The sequence below is a fragment of the Aphelocoma coerulescens genome, chromosome 1A, assembly GCF_041296385.1.
Source record: "Aphelocoma coerulescens isolate FSJ_1873_10779 chromosome 1A, UR_Acoe_1.0, whole genome shotgun sequence".
NCBI classification, from domain to species: domain Eukaryota; kingdom Metazoa; phylum Chordata; class Aves; order Passeriformes; family Corvidae; genus Aphelocoma; species Aphelocoma coerulescens.
This window is the reverse complement of record NC_091014.1, coordinates 32,776,399-32,798,832: the sequence shown is the minus strand read 5'-3', so window position 1 is coordinate 32,798,832 and position 22,434 is coordinate 32,776,399. Positions and strand designations below refer to the sequence as shown.

The 22,434-nt window shown below is 36.6% G+C and overlaps 1 long non-coding RNA gene across 1 annotated transcript; it reads left to right on the top strand.

The window, feature by feature from the left end:
- The first annotated feature begins 219 nt into the window (after positions 1-219).
- LOC138104631 (uncharacterized) lies at positions 220-4,004 on the top strand. Its single transcript, XR_011148176.1, has 3 exons — positions 220-372; positions 1,248-1,339; positions 3,846-4,004. It is a non-coding gene; the product is annotated as an uncharacterized lncRNA (long non-coding RNA).
- The last annotated feature ends 18,430 nt before the right edge of the window (positions 4,005-22,434 follow it).

The following is a 22,434-nucleotide window of genomic DNA, read 5'->3' as shown; positions in this document are numbered from 1 at the left end:
TTAAAACCAGGTGGGGCAGTGTTCCTTATCTCTTCCGTGACACACCCCTGGTAACTCCCTCTGGGGGATATCTTCTGTTAATGGGCATCAAGCCTCACTGCATGACTCATAAAATTACATCATCCCATTGTGAGATGCTCCGCCCAGAGGAAGTATTCCTACCTGGATATAATCTGAGGTTTGGAACAGCACAGCTCTTACCTACTGGGTTCCCCGAGGGCAGGAGCTATATAACCACCACTGGACTGTCAGAGGAGGGCCAGACCTCTCTACAGGATCACTGCGTCAACAGAACCACATCTATCACTTCAGGAGGTCTGCAACCACCATTTAATTGGACTGCTACCACCACCCTGACCGACAGGGTGTCAGGTTGTATCCCAACTCTGTCACTGTTTCTGTACTACTGCATTTATTTTTAATTTTCCTATTAAATTGTAGTTCGGATTTTGAGTCTCTCACTGGCTTGCTTTCAAACTAGCACACTATGCTTGAGAAATTCAATGGAAAGAAAGAGGTCTAGACAGTCTACTGGGGAAAATAGACTCTGGAGAAAAAATGCAAGGCTAGCCAATAAGGGAAGGTTTTTTTTAAATCCACTGTAGGTATGCATATATATTTCTAAACTTGGAAAAGAAAGATGATATATTCCTACTGTATAATGATGGACTTCCTTAACTTTAAGTAATTATCAGGAAAGTAAGGTGGTATCTACTCTGACTATTTCAAGTTCAGGTAATTTGTACTTGAAGCCCAAAGAGTTGTCTGAAGAAATAATCAACTCATTGGTAACTTTTAATTACCTTAAATTACTTGGCAGTTCCGAAGACTGTAAATCCACTAAAGCTACAGCAGTGTTGATAAATGCCAAGTGGGGTGATTTCAGAGTTACCCCAGGCTGTATCTACTTTTTCATCAATCCACGGAGAGATGATAGGAAAATCGACAGGACTTTTCATTTTATATATGACTGCTCAACAAGCATTTTAATAATGCTCATAGACAGAATTTTAAGAGCAGAGATATTAGCAAAGAAAATTGCTTTCATTCTTTGAGATACTAATTTTTCAATAATAGTGCCTAATAAACATAGTTGAGAAGTGGCAAAAGATTTTGTATGCCACTAGTGTGACATTCTGTTTAAAAGACTACACCACACAATCACAGTAAAGCATAAATGAATGAACAACTGGCAGAGAGAGAAAATGTCAGTGATACATCAGCTTTATACGAAGGCTTTCTTGTAGGTATTTCTGGGACTGACCTTGTCCTATGAACTGAATTCAACAGTCTTTATTAATGAAATTGAGACAACCATGAAATCACAGACAATACACAGGTAAGAAGCAATACTTAGGGGATAAATGAGAAAGAGAAGATGATGACCATGTTATATGATCCAGTTACTTTCTTTATAGTTGACAAGTCAGTCCTGCAAAATACAATTAAAAAATATCAATTAATACAAAAAAAAAAATATATAAGCCTTCCTGGTTTTTAGACCTGTTGGAGTGTAGGTCCACAAAGATGATCAGAGGGTTGGAGCACCTCCCCTATGAAGACAGGCTCAGAGAGTTGGGGTTGGTCAGCCTGGAGAAGAGAAGGCTCCAGGGACGCAGAGTACGTTCCAGTAGATAAAGGGAGCCAAGGGGAGCTGGAGAGAAACTGTTTCCAAGGGCATGTAGTGATAGGGCAATGGGGAATGGCTTTAAACTGAGAGTAGATTTAGACTGGCTGTTAGGAAGCCTTTATGGTAAGGGTGGTGAGGCACTGGAGTGGGTTCTCTGGAGAAGTTGTTGATGCCCCACCCCTGGCAGTGTTCAAGGTCAGGCTGGATGGGGCTCTGAGCAACCTGGTCTAGTGAATGGCATCCCTGCCCATGGCAGAGGGGTTGAAACTAGGTGATCTTTAATATCCCTTCCTACCCATTATATGATTCTTTGGGGTCTAGGTTAGGATTCTGTTTTAGTCAGCAAAATGTGCTAAAATGATTCTGTAGGATATATGTCTATATAGGGAAGCGCAATATCTCTGCAACACAACAGTGCTTAGACCAACATTAAAATGCTCTATACATTCCATAACAGATATTGTATTTATATTTATTAAACTAATATTTAGAAATACAGGCACCTATTTTTGTGTGTGTGTATCTATAGATATGATTATTAAATAGATTACTCTTTTAGCTGTCATGTATAATTCATAAATCAAAAGAAGCTATGTAATGCTAAAGGAATTTCTAATATGGTGGAGACTGATGTATAAGAACAAGAGCTGTGCTGAAATTGAATCAAGGCATGTTTGAATGAAAAGCAAGGCATTATTTCTTAACAGGGAGAACCATTTTTCTACTGAATCAAAATACCAAGACAAGCACAATTTTTACACATCTTCAGATCAAGACCAAATGCCTTTAGAAAAGATTTACTTCAGTTAAATGGGAGTTAATGGAGTTTGATATAAGTAAACTGCAACTTTCTGATACATGAGAGGTCAGACTAGATGATCTAATGGTCTTTGCAGTTACTCAAATGGAAAAAATAAAACCCATACAACACAGAGGTGATTTTGATAAAATCCACAACATATGTGTGTGTATATATAAAATCTCAAAAGCAGCATACAGCTACCTATAACATAACCACACACAGAAAATGGAGTCAATGTTCTCATAGACTAAACTAATAAGAAAACCAAGGCACAACCCAAAGAAATGACATGATATATTGCTTAATTACCAGCACACCTGCTGTCATGGTTTAGCTGTTTAGTATTGTTATAGCCTATTTAAAACAGTGCCAGGCACAGTTCAAGAGGATTGTGTGACAAGCACTGTTCCCAGCAGGGCATTATGACTGCAGCCACAGTCTTTCCACAAAAAATTGTTTTGGTGGGAAGAAGTTAGCCATATACTTTCATTTGACCTCTCAGTTTTTCAGAACCATAATCTAGCCTTGTTTTTAATTTTATCTGAGACTCAGAGTTAAATGGGGAAAAAGTGATTGTTCACCAATGGTCCCATTAATTGCAGACTCCAATGTCCATGCCTGAGGTAATGTCCCTTCCAGATGATCACATTAAGCATTTTACATTTTCTAGGTAATTGACAAAGTTTAGTCAAATCGGACAAATCAGAGCTGCTGCTCTCACCTTTGGATCTGCTCTTAGGAAAGACAGTAAATCATGAGTGCTGCTAAAGTGCCCAGAGCTAATTTTACAGATCAATATATCTTGAGTTTTTCTCATATAGTCCTGAATCCTGATGGAGAGAAAACTCAGACCACAGAAATGCCCTACAGAAATTTGTCCTCAGGCTCTTTCATGGGGCACCCCTGGAGGTCATTTCTACAGACATGCTGTTAAGGTGTCAGAGAGGAGTTTACAGAACAAAACTGAATTTTTTCATCTCCCTCCTCCCTTTCATCCAATAATCCTGAATTTAGATTAGAGATGGATTTGAAGTGCTTGTAATCCTTGCCCAAATGACCCCCTTCCTCTGACACCATGACCTAACCATCAGTGGGATGAATTCTTGGTCCCATCTGTTGGAGCTGCATACCTGCATGTGCAGTACATATCCTTCTCACTAACTTGCCCAGGAATGCGCAAAACTCAGTGGTGTCTTGCAAAGGAAAGCTGGGCATGGGAAAGACTTGGCAAAAATCTTTAGGGCAATTGTTCTGGTCTTGCCTGGGATAGAGTTAATTTTCTTTTTAGTAACTGATATGGTTCTATGTTTTGGATTTAGTATGAGAATAATGTTGGTAACACGTTGATGCTTTAGTTGTTTCTGAGTTGTGCTTACCCTAAGTAAGGACTTTTTCATTTCCATGTTCTGCCAGTGAGAAGCTGCACAAGAAGCCATGAGGGAGCATGAACAAGACAGAATTGGCAGAAGGTCTATTCCATACCATAGAACATCAAGCTCAGAATGTAAAATGGGAGAAATTGGCTGGGAGGGATGATCACTGCTCAAAGACAGGCTGAGCACTGCTAGTGTGTGTGAGCAATTGGACTGTGCATCCATCCCTTGTTTCTTTTGTGTTTTATTCCTCTCTTCCTCCTTTTCATTACAATTATTATTTTTATTATTATAATTATTACTATTGTTATAATTAATTTTGTTTCAGTAATTAGACTATTCTTAACCTGCAAGATTTACTCTATTTTTCTGATTCTTCTCCTCAGGAAGGGGTTGGGGAGGGGATTGACCAAGTGGCTGTGTGGTTCTTAGTTGCTGCCTGGGGTTAAAACACAACAGCAGTCTTTCCTGAGAGACGTATGATGGGTCCCTCACTCCCATCTGAGTGCCCTCACCACTGGGCAAAAAAGTGAAAATTGTTTTCTGTATTGTTTCACATTGAGTTACAGTTTTCTGGCTCCTTATGGAGCTCTTTTCAGTTTAGTTGGACTAATAACAATAGTTTTGTGCAACAAAAGAGAACATAAAATTAATTTCTAGTTTATAATGGTTAGCTGCCAATCCCAAATGATAACGAAAAAATCAAAAACAGGGTACTTCGACATTTAGTGTGAGTTCATTTTCTCTGTATCTGTGAAATTAATTGAGTGGAGCAGGTAATAATTTAAACAATCTTGAAAACTCAAATAACAATTTGGAATGGGATTAAATGTTTAAAAATTAAGTTTTATAGATGGAGCTGTGGGAGAATGTAATACCTTATCAAGAAAATGTTAAAAATAAAGCACATGAATGCATTTGAAAAAATAATTCTTGGTTAAGAACCAGTAGCAGATGGAAACATTTATTCACTGAAGACATTACACATTCATTCATGGAGACACAGATGCTACTCAGACTGATGTGATGTACATTAGCCATAAATTAATAAAAATAGATTTAAACATTACTTTTTTTGCCGGTTTAAAAATGTGTTGTTAAGTTTAAAATCATTATGCTTGTTGAGAGATTTGAAAAAACTGACTAAAAATATTGCAGCTCTGCTCTATGCTTCTTTATGGATAGCAGAGGCAAAGCATGGAGGTGAGTGATCAAACTGACACAGAGACAGCTTAAGTGGCAGATCTGTGACTGTAGATCAAAAAAAAGATTGGGATTTTAGCCTGTTCTTGCTGTGGAGCAAAGGGGGCAGTAGTCCTCAACTGCCCATAAGCAGTTGTGAAGATACTTAAGGCTGCCAACTAACTGCTCTTTTGCCTTGGAGGAAGGAGAAGGAAGGAGAAGCTTCTCTTCTTTGGCCAAGGACCTGTGGTTGCAATTAATCCATGTATAGGCTTACATTCAGAAAAAATTCAATACAAAGCAAACCACTTAACAAAAATTAATTTAGCTATGACACAGGTTTAATACTCTCCCAATTATTTAACCCCTGAAGACATTAGTGTGTCTAATAATAATTTCCAGCCTAACAATGGGCATCAATGAAGAGCAGTGTTCATCCTCAGGAGGATGCTTTGATTGTATCTTTGTTTTCTTTAAGTGAAACAAGAGCACTGAGTATCGCTTATTCTGCTGGCACAATTGCAGTTAACTGAAACCCATTATAGGATTGCAAGTCATTATGTTTAACTTCATTCTGAAAATAGATGGAGCATTTTGAATTGTATGTATAGAATAATTTGCGTCATACATCTCAGGAATACAGGAAATCTATATAATTCATTATTTCAGCTTTTTTTTATTATATAGATCCATGTGTTTTCTTGTTAAGATAAAGTTTATACTGCCTTTGGAATATCAGAGAGTGAAAAGGTAAAGAAAGCTCTTAAAGATAAATGCATCATTAAAACAAAACCAAACAGAAATCCCTTTGGTTGTGGAATGATCCCATGAGCTTGCTATGATGGCTATTTCTTGGAAGACTGCAATATCCACAAGACTGTGGATATAATATTACAGGATCTAGAGACATTTAGTAATATCTTTTTTAATCAATATAAAAAAAAAAAAAAAGCAGTGGCAATACTGTTTATACTGTTTTAGGTATTGACATCAAAGAACACTAATGTATTCACAATGCAGGAAAATGTAGTGTGCTTTCACAGTATGGGGGGACACTTTTGCCCTGAGAGAAAAGACAAATTTAATTATCCTGTAACTGGACAGTTGCATTTTGTCTCACTTGGCTTAATAGATAAGGGCAAGGAAAGTTATGCCTTCACAGTACTCAAGAAATGAAAAAATATTTGAGGATACTGAAGATGTATCCACATCTGTTCGCATAAGGGAGTTCAGAAGCTTGAAGCACAAGAAAATTTGGTAAATAGATATCCAAGCTAGTTTCACACAAGCTAGCTTGCATCCAGAAGCAGCACAGCCATGTGCATGCAGCCTGTTGTAACTTCTGAGCACAGGTCTCATCTGCTCACTGCTGCTCTCAGCCACTTGCTTTACGCATTGGTGTAATGGGCTACTGAACTCAGCCATGTGGGCCAGCAGTCATGGAGGAATCTACACTGTGTGCATCTGTGGTGTCAACACAAGCTTTATTTCCTGAAAGATATTATCAAATGGAAAACCTGGCATGTGGAGGAAGACTTGCCTTTTGTGGAGTGATGACTGAAAACTGTGATAGAATATTTTCTCTATGAATAAGTGAGATAATTGTCTTTACAATATAAAAGCCATTCCTGGATTAGGAATGAATATGCAAAATAGTCAGGAGTAAAATTATATTAAAAAATAGGACAATATTTTTGACTATCAGAGCAGTGGAAATCAGAAGCCATCTCTCTGCAGTGATGGATAGCAGTAATTAGTAGCTTCCCTCTTCTGTCTTTGACTGGACTGCACAGAAGTGGCTGCTCTGATGGAGGCTACTTCCCAGAGATTCTAGCATTTGCTATCTTTAAGGCAGAATGAGAGGCAAATGAGAAAAAGAATTAATCTGACCTTTTTTTTTTTCTTTATGAAACTAGTTATAAATAGGATGCAGTTATTTCTGTTATTTCTTTTCTGGATAGGTGTAAACTTCCAATACCTCTCTGCCGGAAAAGGACGAAAACTCCCCAGCCAGGTGCCAGACTAAGCTAGGTGTCGGTGTGGGACAGTGGGTGGAACAACAGCTGGAAGGCAAACTTTTTGTTTGAATCACAGAAGATTAACATGGGCTTGGCATGTAATACAGATGTTGTTCCCATGTAACAGAATCACCTCAGTCCTCTACACAAACTCCCCTCAAAACTTCCCAGCCATTTGTGTTTCACACAGAAATCAGACTGCAACAAAACCTCAACAACCTTACAGCCTTTATAATAGAGGTGCAAAAAACCTCTGGAGTCTTAGGTGCATTGTGTCTTCTGTCAGGGACAGCATAAAATATCCAAAGCAGCTAAAAGTTTAAGAAATTTCTTGGCATAAAAACACAAGTGCAATGGAATGCCTTAGCTGAAATATTTTCTTACTTTAGTTCTTTAGAGTGTTATTTCTTAAAGTATTTAGAAAAATACCTACACTTAAATTGAGGTGGCCATCAGAGTACCAGGACTGTATGAACCAAAACTTCCCTGACTGCATGAACATGCAATATTGTTTTATTTTCACTAACTACTTCAGTCCACCATGCTGTGAAAAATAACAAACAGAAAAAAATAGATTAAGTACAAAAATGTAAAAAACCCAAGAAAATCACAGGAGGAAGATTTGCAATAAAAATCCATTCTACTGAATTCTGGACAGTCTATTGATATATTAAATTGTGAGACAATGTTGGCCACAAGTTACAGTTTTGAGATATATATCAAACTACTGCAAATTGCTGTACTTTAACAGCAGTTCAGTAGGAACAGAAAAGAAACACCTTAGACAGGTTTGAGAGATTATCTTCTCTGAACTGGGTGCTCCTAGGCTTGATTTTATAAAAGCAGAAGCTATGTCATGCAGTAAAGATGAGTGTGGTTTCAGACTGCAGGTATAATGGAGATGGAGAAGGAGAAAGAAACAAAAGCTCTCTCAGGAAACAACCAGGCCAGTGGGATGTAGGTGCTATGGTCTCCTAGTGGGCGTTCTGTTGAGTGTATTTAATACAGATATAGGTAAAGTTTAGACTGTGCTTCAATGCATTCCTAGGTAAGGAACATTTTGCTTCACACAGACTTGCTGCTACCACAGCATAAATTTTATACTGCTGTTTTAAAAGGTTCTGCTTTTCATACACTTTTTCATAGTGATTGTGTGCAGGATTGGGTTCTTCCAAGCGTATATAAATATTTACAGAAAAATGTCTTTATCTCACAAAAAAAGTTTATATGATTGATTTTTCATATAAATAGACTTATTTTAATCACATCTGGATATATATGCAAAATCAGGAATTAAAAATACATCTGCTGAGAATCACTTTCTGAATTTCTTGGCAGTCATTCACTGTTAAAATATTTTCTTTACATGGAATTTACTAATGTTACTCTTTATAGCCTACCATTTCACTGACAGTTTTTTCCAGACAGGCTTCCTGCTAGCAGAGAAGGAGGACTAGGTAAAAGCTAACTGTAGAATATTCAATGACTATTTTATTGTGGCTTTACTCAGCAACAGGATTAATGCAGAAATTTTGAATCAGCTTCATCGTAGGAGGTTTAAGCAATTTAATAAAAACCAATTGTTAATAACTCAGAACTTTTAGTTTCTCACACGTGTCCACATTATCATAAAATATCCCTCCCAAACTATTTTATTTCACCTTCAATTTTGTTCAGAGACAACAAAAGCAACTCCCCATTTGTTTCCACTTTGTGACTTGAGAAGTGATTTCCATTGTGATGTTCTTTTTTGTTGCCTATGATATGCTATTCCACATTCAAGTCCTTTTGAGGAGACATCGATTTAATAATTAAAAATCACTATTTTTACTAAATTATGATAATGATTTATCTAGGAAACTTTATTGTTAAAGTGTCTCAATAGAGAAAAATATCTTTTGCTAGATTCAGACTGAATATTAAGATATTGCAAGTATGCATATAAATAAATAATTCTTGGAGAGTAGTCTTTTCCCACTGGATATTTGAACTGTTAGATGCTAAGCAAGATAGGATATTGCTTTCTTCAGTTTTTTGTCAAAGTAGACACATTCTAAACACACATACTTACTGTATACTTGCATTTCATAACTGGGATGTACAACCATGGAACTTTTAAATATTTTGATCTATAAAACTGATATATATAAATATATTTACAAAAGTAGATTTTTTTTTTTACATACAAGTCACATTGTGAGAGTATGATCTATACCCAACTATGAGATTCTGGGTTTATCCCGTGTTGTTTATAATAAGACACATAATGTTGCAAGTTAATGATTTCTGCAATCAATGAGATGATGATTCAGCTGTTTAGGTCTCTTCCTCACCATCTGGGAAACATTCTGCTTCATGGGATCATCCCTGAGCATCATTACTGTTTTAAATCTTAGGATATTCTCTCTCATTCCCTTCCTATAGCAAAGGAGGGATTTTGACCTTCAGTTTTGACTTCACTTGGGGCAACCAATAGGCTCAGGACTCTGTGCTATGCAGGGGTCTGCAGAATGGGTGCCTCATCATGCTGTCTGACCTGCTCTGACTTCAACAACCTTTGTCCTGTGTGCTTTCTGCAGATGACTCTTACCTTTAGCAAATATGGGAAGATAATGAACTTCCTTTCTTAACTGAGCAGTATGGATTAGAATTCTCGGTAAGGTGGGATATATTTGTGTCTAAGAACTGCTAGAATTCGGATAGCAACACAGCAATGGCAATTACAGGTTTCAACGCTGGAAATGCATCCAGGAGCTGAAGGCATACCTAACACTGAGCAACGTTCCTCATTTTTATTCAGTTGGTTTCATCTGGAAGTTATTGTTTCTGTCTGCTCATGCCCCAGTTCTTCTTCATGTCTACCTCTATCTCAATATAAACTTGTTTTAAAACTGGGTGTACTGTTGCACTCTAACTCTGTTGTAAGAGCTGACTAGAAGGATTGTATCAATATTGCCAACCAGTGTCCCAAAGTCATGAGTGAGAACACCAAATTTTTAAAACTGTGCAATTAAAACCAACAGTTTTCATTTATTTTGCTTGATTCTAGGGTCATAGGAAGTCTCTACAGTTTTTGCAAATTCTGTAAAGTCACATGATTTAAGAAGCTGGGACTTTAGGGAAACTTTCCCCAGGCTTGGGTATCACAGTGAGAGACAGAGACACTGATACCTCTGCAGTTCCAGTACAGTTACTTTAATTACATATTCTACTTCACCTGGTGAGAGAGCAAATTAACACTTTTGAATTTAAAAGCAAGTATTGGAAATTCTGCTTGTGCACACATCAAGTCAGCTTTTGCTGGGCATAAGACAAATGCTTATATCACAAGAAAAAAGTGATAATATATCATGCTGGCTATCCAGTCTGAAGGAAGTCTTAATAAAAAGGTCAGAGTATATAAAAAGATCATAGTAATACAAATCAAATCAGGCAAGGAAAGACCATACAAGATCTTTTTTTCGGAGAAGGCAGGGGAAAAGAGATAAGTAAAAGCACGTTGAAAAGTGCTGTATTTCAACTAAATTTTTAACTTCAGGGTAATTACATTATACTTTTATATCAAGAGCCAGAATATAGATGGATATACATAATTAATGAAAATAATAATTATTTGGAAGTGAGATATTTTTCATCTATTGAAGACCTTAATATTCCTTTCACCAAAGCAGCAAACATTACATATTATGTGAAATGCTTTGAGAATTCTGACATCTGCAAATCTGATTACAGTTTATATATAACATGATGAATTCAGACTTGTAGAACTGGTGTCATACATGAAAAAGTCAAAGAAGAACTGTCCTACAGATTGATATATTGAATTACATTGAGAACATATTGATATAATGAATTACATGAAAATCTACAATTATAAACATCAAAAATTTATTTTACTATATATGCACAAAAATATTTTCATGGTTTAACTTTAAAATCTACTAACAGACCCATGAAGCACACTGTCAGAAACATTGCCTTTCTTCCTGAATAAATTAAAAGTAAAATTACTAACATTTAATTTCATATAAATGTCTATAATTGTAATAATGAACAATTCCAACACAAATATTTCTCTTTGTAGATTTGACTCATTGATTAGCAGCAAGGCAGACTCTACACAACTTTTGATCAGGCTATTTATACAGGCAGGTTCAGACAAATCAAATCCTCTGGCCACATTTTATAACATGCACAGATGCAGGACAGCACAGACACACTGTCTAAGACAATTAATGAACCCATTTTCATAGGGAGTTTAGAAGAACTGGTTTCCTTTATTGTATGGCTCTGGAGTGGTTGCCCACAGGACCACACAAATCATGATATAGCTCATTTTCAAGTAAAATTCACCCTAAAACAAGGCTCTCACTTAGCTGTCTTAAGGAATGTTTTTAGGCCTTTGGAAAAACTGTTCTCATTAAAAAATTAAGGTAATTCTAATTTTTTGTCATGCTTGATGTGTTGGATATATTTTTCAAACCTTCCATGAATATGAATTTTGATTTGCCAATTTAATATAAAAGTGTTTCCAAGTGTTAAAAAAAAAAAAAAAGAAAAAAAAAGGCCTAATACAGACTAATCAATATTTTAGTCTGTAGTTTTCAGTTTTTTAATGTGAGTGGTCCTGTCCTGAAACATACCTGTGCTAATGGCATTGTGGATACCACATCATTATATCTCAAGAATTTCTGTATCAGATGTGCTTAGTTTAGAAATAAAATGAGGTGTTTACATTTGGTTTATATTGAGGTTTTTTTCTGTTGTTTGGGTTTTTTTCTGACTGCTTCCTCTCCATTCCCTAGAATCCATCAAGATTTTTTAGGGTGTTTTGCACATCGCTTATCAGTGCTTGTTATCAATGTAGTGCAAAGTAAATGAGGTTCTAGCTACATCTGTGCAACACTAACTTCCAAATCAAGCTGTCTGTGGATGCCACCATCAGCCTATTTCTCTCAGGAGAATTGCGGAGGTGTATCCAGATGAAAGCTATTAAACAGGTCTGTTGATGACACACAAGATGGAACAAAATTTGCAGCTTAGTATTTCCTAGCTGTGCTGGCTCTGCAGGAGAGAAAGTTTATTTATATTACTGGCACAAGCAGCTATTACAGAAGGCATGGAGAAAGGAGTTTTGCTGAATAAAACAGAGTTGTTTGGAAGGAGGAAGGGTTCAAAGCAGAGCTAGGCTTTATGGTTTTCTGTACTAATATTCTGTAATCACAATGGTTTTTCTCCTGACATGGTAGAACAGGGGCAGATGTCAACAAGAAAAATTGCTACAAATGAGAACTTTGTAACCTTGGAAAGAGGTAATAAAATGTTATGACTTTCTCACCAGCTGCATCTACAGAAAAGAAGTATATAAGTCAGTTATAGATGACCTTGTTCTGGAGTGATCCCTACAGTCACGATACTCCAGTTCTTATTTCAAAAGATTCTTCAAAATCTTTTCCATGAGATTCTTAAGATTTTTCTGCTGTCATTTATTTGATCCTTTCTGCGTTTTTGCTGTTGTTTGTTGTATTCCCTTTCAGAGAGGGAATTACTATGGCAGCCTGCAACATGCCCATGAATTTTTGCCACTTGGGAAAATCTTGAGAGTGTTTAGTACACTCAGAATAGCATAAAACCTACCCAAACCAAAAACAAAACCCCCACCTTCTTATTTAATTAGAAAAAGGAAAAAACCCACAACAAAGCTTGAAAACATTTTGCTTTAAAATTAATATGACCTTCCAATAAAGATTTGGGGTTAGTCCTTTTCTTCCTGAACCAATCTCTCCCTTTTCAGCTAAAAAACTCACCATGGATTCTTCTCCTTAATATTTATTCAACCTTTAGGTATATTCAACCTTCTGTTGTATATTTGGAAATGTACAGTACGCAGCTGTAATTATGCCTAGAAAAAAAAGTCAGGAAAAGAAGAGAGTGTTATTTGAAATACCTAGATGGAAATAAATTGGGCCAAACCACTCATTTCAGCATCTAACTGTGTATGTTCCTATAGTGCCTAGACATTTAAATGTGTAAAACTTAATTGAAGTTCACTATTTGCACTGACATTTTCAGACTGATATAAAGTAATTTTTTATCAAACCACCATACTCAAAACCTATGTTTATATAAAATTTTCAGGCATCCTTCTACAAAGATAAATTATTGCTTTGAGATTCTTTCCAGAGAAAAAAACATCTGATATTAAGCAAGTATTTACAAAACAAACTGTCCTAAACTTAGCACAAAAGCAATCCATGGAATCGCTGAATCATCTCTGTCGATCCAAAGTACATTAAATGTAATGAGCTAACTTGGCTTTATTTCACTCCCTGTTTGCTGACTAATTGGTCTATAACACAAACATGCATCTGTAGGCTGTTACTTCATTTTCTTGAGACTTTCTATTACTTCACTAATTTCTGAAAGATTTTGCTTATTAATATAAAAGCAGAGAGCAGCAAACAACAGCCTGGAAAGGAGTCCCATCCCTCACTGCAGCATACAGTGACTGCTGCTTTTTATGAGGGCAGCATGTTCAAGATCTCACCATGTGAAAATGAGCAAAAGCCAATACCTTTGGTTCTTGAAGGCTTTCAGGACTACCATTGTTCTAGGATATTTGAAAATAAAAGACATGTTTTGCATACTTGCTTATAATCTCTTCTATTGTCTTGACAGAATAGCAGGGTTTTTTTTTTCTTCAGCTCCTTGAGGATCGTTACAAAGTAGAATTATAATCCAGTCTTATTTTTACTATACTGACCCACATTCTATTTTTTTTTTTCTGCAAAGCTCTCATAGAATCACCTTTTTCCACCCCCAAAAGCTGCATGTATTCTGAAAGGCCTCCACAGATAAATGCATGAGATCTGATCCTGAGGTGCGAGATGAAACTCAGGGATGTCTCATCCAAAAAAGCCCCACAGCTGACCAGTCCAGGCCAATGCCTATGTCAGTTAATGAATCTCCTGTGCAGTTTTAGGAGCACTGTATGGCATGACCAAAGTGGATTTTATCTGACTGTATCTATGCTGCACCTGAGACATTATTTCAGCCTAGAAAACAAAACCTTTATTGTCTATTACTTTAATCAAAGGCCTAATTGATCTCTCTTCTGTGCAAGCCCGATGGATCAGGTAGAGGCAAGCATACATGTGACCTATCCAGTAGCTGGTGCCATGGTCCCTGTACTTCCTTAGCATAGTATAATCACTTTTAAGATTTAGCCAATGACAAGAGTAGAAACCACATGGGCTATGGCTGTGCTTAAGCAGCTTTCTGGATTATATAATTATAAATGGTTGATTAAATGCATCTTTATTTTTTGCTTCTCCTCTCCTCTGCTGCTTTTGCTGTTATTCACCATCTACCTTATCCACTTACATATACACAGAGGTCACTATTTTTATTATGGACTTGTAAAATACAGATTTTTATTTCATGAGTTTCCCAACCATTATCTTGGATTTTATGTGATTAAATGTGATACTAACATTGCATTTACTGCATTAAAGTTAATAATCCATTCACTTACCAGATATGACACATCTGAAGTCGGGCTAATTCTCTGTCTCATTAAGCAGTGTAGGGAATATTATAACCATCCCACACTTGTCTTTCCTTTTAAAATTACACTATTGGAAAACCCACACTTATTCACTGAATTAATACTCTAAAAATTTATCTAAGATCAGATATCTTTTACAGGTGTCTGCATGAAAGTCTAGGAAGTAGTTTCTCAGTGGATTATCATGTTAATGATGTTTGTCTCAATACACCTTGAAGGAGAATAATTTTTTTAAATTTATTTGAGGGTTATAACTTAGAAAACATCTCTTCACTGTTTCATTCTTGTTTCTTTAACTAACAAGTAAAATGAATACTGCTGTCCTGCCAGCAGTCTCTCTGTAGTATGTATGTGTGTGTGTGTGTAAGGAGATAACCTGAAAGATTAAATTCTGTTAATTCATATTTATATTTTTATTTCATGGCTTATTACATTTCATGCTTAAGTGTAATAAACCTGCAACTTAAATATTTCATATTGGAAGTCTTTCAATGTAAAATTGGACTTTTGATCAATCTTCTTTTCTTATCAAAAATTATATACATTCCATAGAAAACTGCTTTTGTTTTACTTCATTTTCCTTAAAGAGAAGAGGCCTAAAAACCAAATATTTTGATTTGGCTGTGTTCCTGTAAAGGCACACAAAAGCCCAACTAGGTCTTTTTTTTTTCTCTGCTAGGGGCTGGACTCCCAGTCAAAACACTAGTATAGCATGTTACAGCCAAAAGCCATCAGCAGGGGAGACTGTGGTACTCTATAAGAAGATACTGATCAAATGCAGATTTAGATTGATGAAAGTATGTTCCTTCTTCCCATTAATAAGTCCCATGGACCATGAGCAGTACTTACTGTTTTAAACCAATCATGTTTTTTTACCAAAAAGGAAAGGAGGACAAGTTAATAAAAGAAAAAAAGCTAAACAATTTATAAACTATTCTGAAAAAAACCCTACATCTAGAGAACAGGCAATTAAACCTATACTTAAAACCATATGTTTGCTCTAGAAACCACAATGACCAGTACAGGCTCAGCCATCCTGAGGCCTTCAAAGTTAAGTTCCATTGTGCAAGCCCCTCTGAGAGGTGATCATTCAATTTTATTGATAAAATGTGCCATGTGAAGAAGACTAAGAGATACAGACAAAATACAGACAGAAGAAAAATGTATTTGTTTGATTGTTCAATTTTTATTTATCTACTCATCAAAATGCATATCACAGAGGACACTGCATAAGTTAGAATGCAATTGAAAATAGCAGTATTTATAATAAAGTGCATCTTCAGTGTATGAATCTTCTCTTAAGAATGTCCAGTGTTTTCTGGTCAAAAGATGACACAAATCTGTGCAGCAGTGCAAAAGTCATTGTGCTTAGCTACATTTTTTACATGAAATGTAATAAACCATTGACAAGTGTGTAACATTCTATAGCTCCCCACAAAGAATAAGTCTCCATGAAGTCAATATGGTTTTAACTGAGGAACTAAAGAAAAAGACTTAGCTATTAGGAGTCTTTCTTTTGGCTGGAAGTTATGTGGGTAAAAGTAATAAAATTAAAGCATCACTTCTAAGTGCTCCTAGAAGACTCCGTTATGCTCCTCTGCTGGCAAAAATCAATACCCACACATGCTCTGTTCTCATCTGTGCAACTGAAGTGTGACCATCAACTTCTGATTGTAGCAGCTGGGAGGTGCAGGACTAAAGCTGTGCAGTGATGGCTGGTTAAAAATTTTTTCGTGGTTTCCTTCAGCAAGAGTTGATTCATTACAATTTTGGGGGGTTTTCCCCCTAGAGTATACAAAATTCTTTGAAATGTTTATTCAAGAACTCTTGGATACAGGATAAGAACCTTCAGAGAATGACCTTGAACACTTAATAATCCAGTGGCTAAAACATTTTTGTTGGATGTTAAATTTGATCAAAGTCCCTGAACTTTCTGTTAGCTTATGTGACAAAACCTTCCTCCCACCCCATCCTCCCCACTGCCAAGGGAGTGCAAAGGAGCATTGCAGGTGTGGTAACCCCAATATTCCCGTGTTTTCCTGAGGCTTCACAGGAGCCACCACCCTGTCAAAATCTCATCCCCACAGCCCCAAAGACACAATGGCAGAGGGGACCCTAGTGTCCCAGTGAGAGACAAGAGAACCCACCCCAGCCAGTGCCTGTGCCTGTAGTAGATGGTCAGTCTCACTGCCAGTGGGACCTGCAGGCATCATATTACTGCAGCAGCCTTGCCCCCGTGGCCTTCCCGATTTGGCCGCTCCTAACAATTTCTGTTTCTGTCAAGCAACTTTATTCCAGTGAGTGCTCTGATCACAGGGCTGCTGACTCTTCCTTGCAATAAAAATGTGTACATTTCCCACATTTTCAAGCTAATAAGCCTGTTTGCTCTAATGAGTACTTAGACCCCAAGGCTCAAACATTTACCATTTAATTGTGATTTTTTTTTTTCCTTGTTGTCTTTATATAGAGCCTATTTTTCGTACACTGCTGGTTCTTGAGACCTGGCAATTAGATTGTAATTCCTGAAATATTAGACAGCCTTGATCCATTTAAATGGTTCCTACTTTAAGACAAATACATTTATTTTAAGTAATGCAAGTTATTCTTCCCTTATTCCATGGAAGAGAACAAATTTTCATTTTACATCTTCTTCTTCAATACAAACCTTCAATGCCTTGAAATCTACTTTCATTCAATCAGGGTACAGAAGCTTATAAAAGCTAAGATTCATCCCACATACAGCTAATTGCTTAAGCATTGTTGAAACCTTGTTGCTGTGGCAACTACTGCCTCTATGGAAATGATTTTCAACTTGTGATTCAAGGAACCCCTGTATCTATGGTCAGCTCTTGAAAGGTCTGGCAACTAAGAAAAACAAGTTTGTTATCTGAAGGTTTAAATTAGAGGAACCATGGTAATAAGACCAAAAACTGGTGGGTGAGGAACAAGAAAAGTTTTCACAGTCAATAGGGGAGGATAGATAAAAAAACCAACTCAGCCCACCATCTGAATCACTGTCTGGAGGCATCTGTTACTTGCCATCAACGATTAAGGGAACTTTTGTGAGCAGGCTTCTGATGCACATCTTAACTTAGTAGCTTGAGTTAGGTGGGCTAGTTAATGTTCTGCGCTTCATGGGGACTTTGTGGTACTCCATAATTAACTCAGAAAAAACCCCATAGTCTCTTAAAATACTTTCCACAACTAAAAAAGGGCTTTTCCCTTAAATTTTTGTTATACTCTGCAAGGGTAAACAAGAGACATGTATGAGATATCTGAAATATCCAAATATATTGATTCTCCTACTTGCATTAGAGGGAGGAGGGGAAAAAAGCTCATTTCAACTTTATTTTCCAGAATCAATTTGATTTGGGAGATACTTTCATACGGCATTAGTGTAAAGGTCTCATTCATTCTTTCCTGCAGTGGTCAGCAGCCTGGATTGTGATGCAGCCCAAGAGTAAGGAATGTAGGGTAACACCAATATATGGCAGATGTTATTTCCAGCACCGAGAACCATTTTTATGATTTATATCTGTCACTTTATGACATATTTACTACCCAAAATAGTCAATAACATGACTGTAACAATATTTTTATTAAATAGTTTTAATTTGAAGTAAGCAATACTTTGAGGCACATTACAATGCAACAAATGAAGAACACCACACTATCTTAATGACTCTTAAGAAAAGTATGCCTGTAACAGGTTGTTTAAAACTGTGTCTTTCTTTTAAACAATTACCAAGATTAATGTACTGAGCAGTAAACAAACTCTGAAAATCCAAAAATGAAAGCCAGTTACAGAAAACAGCAAATCAAAATAAGCTTCTTGAAACTTAAGTTCTTGGTTAAGAAAATATTATTTCTAGAAAGTGTTATTTAGAAAGTATTATTTCCATCAACAGTTAGTCTCATAGGTGTTTCACACAGTAATTTTTGTACTAAAAGGGTTAGTAAAGCTGTTATGGGTTGTCTTGCATAAACCCAGTGCATTGGTCAAGGATCTCATGCCTTTTGCATTAATTCATTTCCAGTGTCCCCACCTGGCAATTTTATGTGAGTGAACATAAAATTAATTTGAGGTGTTTGGACTTGGGATCTCAAAATCATTAGTCCCTTTTGAAAACCTTGGCCCTGGATTTTTCATTAATGAATCAGCCTTTGGATATAAATGTATAAATACATTCCACTCTAAAAAAGAAGCAAAATTTGCATGTTACAGATGTATGACTAGTCACAGCAACAAATTTGGAAGAAATTGCCTTCTTCGTTGCAATGTGTATGACATCTGTCTCTACATTCATTTTCTTTGATGTGCTTCTTTTCACATTCTCTGCTAAATAGAATATTTTTGTATGCTTTTATTTTTCTTCTTGGAAAAGTTTACAGTCCCTTTCAATGAGACAGCTGAAGACAGTTTTTCTTTCTTGGCTGCAATAGGAAAGTTCTCATTATCCTGTTTTATATAGGCTGCTACCTTTTACATAAAAAGAAAGGAGAAAGGGTAATAAAACATTTTTGTGAAATGAAGATAGACATGTTGCTAGTTGACTCTTCTTATGCACTTTTATAATATTTTATTTGATACATGGTGTTACCATTTGATTTGCTAATTCTTGTATTTCTGCACATCCCCTTGAATGTGTGCAGGTGCAAAGTTTTTCCAAATAACCCTTCACTATGACAAGATGAAAGAAGAACCTTCACAGAAAGTAAATTCATTCTAGCTGATTTTTTTTTCCTAGACCTGTCTAAATCTGGATTTGAGTTTACAGCCTCACATGACACAAGCCAGTAGGGATGGAGTAGGAGTATGATTCAACCCTTGTCAAGACCGTGAGTGAGCTAATACAATGTAAGCTGTACATCTGAAGAGCAGACGTGGCACTATCTAGACTCACAAATAAAAAAGTTTTGTTTCTTCAGAGTCCATTTTTGGAGCTGTCAAAAAGACATGATTTTCTCTATGTAAATAGCCTTTTTCAGAACATTAATAAACACAAGAATTCCTTGTAACCTTGGTTTTCAGACAGTTGCCAAACTATTTTGGAAATAAAGGACGATAGTGCATTGTGTTTCAGCATAATGAAATATGTTGCTACTGGGAAGAAACTTGAAAGTGGTATAGTTACAACCCTAACAAATTTCTTTCCTGATTTTACTTTCTTTTCATTAGTGATAGGCTTCCTAAGAATTGTTTAAATATAGAGAAAAAACTAAAAATGTAAAAGCTCTAAAAGTCACCATAAAACTGGAATAATCTCCTCTTTTTTGTCCATGTGAAGTATTATTCACATATCTGGCTAAACTGGAGGTAAAGACTTTTTAAACTAGAGATTAAAACGTCTCCAAGAATCTCATCTGGTACAGGCAAAAGCTGAAGGAACAAAAAGGCCTCTTGAAATTTAGACACCAAAAGATATATGAATAAATATGAGAGAATACATATTTTATAATTTTCTTCTAGTAGTCTTTTTTGTGTGTGTGCTTGACAAGCCTGTGTGGCATGTAATAACTAAATGTAGCAGAGTTTTACCACGAGAGGGCAGGAATGCTCATCAAACAGGATTGCCACTAGTTGTCTCACCACTTCTCTGCCAGGAGGGTGACCCAATGTGCTTTCCCTCTGTTGGTATGTAGTATCTAAGCTTGTACCCCGAGCATTTAACAACATGACAAAATGCTTTGACCCCGCAGACTGACCTGTCATTAGTACGGCTGATTAATCCCCCCGGATGGTGGTGGGGCTCAGGGGCATGGCTGAACGGCAGCTGTGCAAGGCTCAGAGCAAGAGCAGAGCTCCTCACTCTGGGCTGGCCAACAGCTGTACCAAGGCATCCACCAGGCTTGCCAAGGCAGGCTAGCCAGTAGGTAGAGGTGAATCAGTGCCTGCCTTTCTTCCTTATAGTGTGTAACAGGAGCAAGAAGGAAGATCTTTAGAAAGACTTTTTTTTTTTTTTTTTTTTTTTTTTTTTTTTTTTTTTTTAATTATTATTCAATATTGGCAGCACTAGCTGATTCATGAACATTATATAAGCTTTTTTTAAGTGAAACAACTTTTGATTGGACCATAACAGTAGCCAGATCTGAACAGTAGAAGACTGTACTGGACAGGATACTGTGTAGAAAATTTCCAGACTATTATTAAAGTGAAACAGATTTGTGTGGAAAGTCCTGGTTAACTCATAAACAATTTATAAACTGAAGCATTTAGCATAGCTTGATTAAAGGTTTAAATTCTTGTAACTGCCAACAAAATACAGTGTTTCACTGTTTCCAAAAACATGTTTTGGAAAAAAAAAATCTTCTGTGGGGCCACTCAGAGCTGTAAGATTTTAATCAGCTAAAATTAAGCACAGTAACTTTCATGGAAATATCCTTTATTTTCTTTATTTTGCTGTCATGATGAGTAGTTTCCTTTTTCAAATGGCAGTGTTTTTCACCATGAAGCAAATAGTTGTGGAGTTGTGACAGTGACTGGATAAACAATATTCAACAGGAACAAAGAGAAAGAAATGAAAACATAACCTTACTCTAGTCATAACAATATTCTTCCTCAAATAACAAGAAAAAAGATTTATGGAAGTTATTTTCCACTAGTTATGGCATTTGAATTATGCTTTTACGAAGTTACCAAACCCTCCTCTAGAAAAAGAGTGCTCAACAAAATTATCAGTTGTTTAGATCTAAAGGCTCTTTGTTAGTTCTGTCATTGGGTTAAAGAGGGTTTCCCCAGCCTTAAAACAGTAAGGGGTATTGCCTTCCTATTGTGTGGCTTGGCTGCCTCCTGCAAGAAGCTCTTGACTTATACTTAGAGGGTTGCACACCTGCTAGGAGCTCTATATTCTCAGCCTCATTTTACAAATCTCTGCTTCCCAGAGGTTTTCAGGAGTCATGCTGCAACGGCATGCTACCAGGGTGAGTAGGTAGAAAAGTAGGAAACCCTAAAAGGTCTCCTCATTTGATGATTCGGGATATATTTCTTCGGGTTTTTAATAGCCCTAACAGTGTGTGGCTCTTTTCAAAAGCCTGGCAACATGCACGTGTTTCAGCCCAGATGAAGCAACAGACAGCCACCAGGATTTTTGCTGAAAAAGGAAAGGGCGTAACTGGACAGCAAGCAGTAATATGGAAATAAGCAAGTGGCATAAGGCTGGAAAGCACCTATTTTGTGCATTTGTAGGATTAACAGGGAAATCAATACAAGTCAGGACTTCTGCAGAAGCTCTGCAATCCCTGTGCAGATGGACCATCCTATAACTTTTCCCAGTCAGACTCTGAAGCTATGAAGGATGCTCTTGAAGATGAGCAGTATTCATCTGCAGGAGAATATTACCTATGATCTTTCAGAAGAAGGACACACAGGGTGTCTTGCCCAGTGCTTCATTAATGGAAAGCCTGTGTCATGCTTTGGTCAAAGAAGAGAAGAACTTACTTTCCTTTCTCTTCTGTTGTATTTTCTGCCTCATAAGAATATAAGAGGTGGAGAGCCCAGGTCTGGGTGAATCTTACGGTTTTGCTCTTGCTGTTTTAGTTCTTACTAAGGATACATAGCAAAGAAATGGCAAAAGAAAATTTAAGTTATTGTTCTTTACTTTTTGTTTTGTTTCAAGGGGTACACTACAAAAGGAAATGAAAATAGGATGATATTTGTTCTGGCATTTATTCTTCTGTTACCTTTGGAACAATGACATTTTGGACAAATTTATGAGCTCATCTCCGAACCCTTATTCATGTAATGAATCTACTCACTGTACATCCTTTCTGGATGTAGAAATCACTCTTTGATTTGTGGCTCAGTGTCTTTCCCATTAAGTGTGATTCTACGGAGATCAAGTAGGATTTCAGAGGATGAAAAC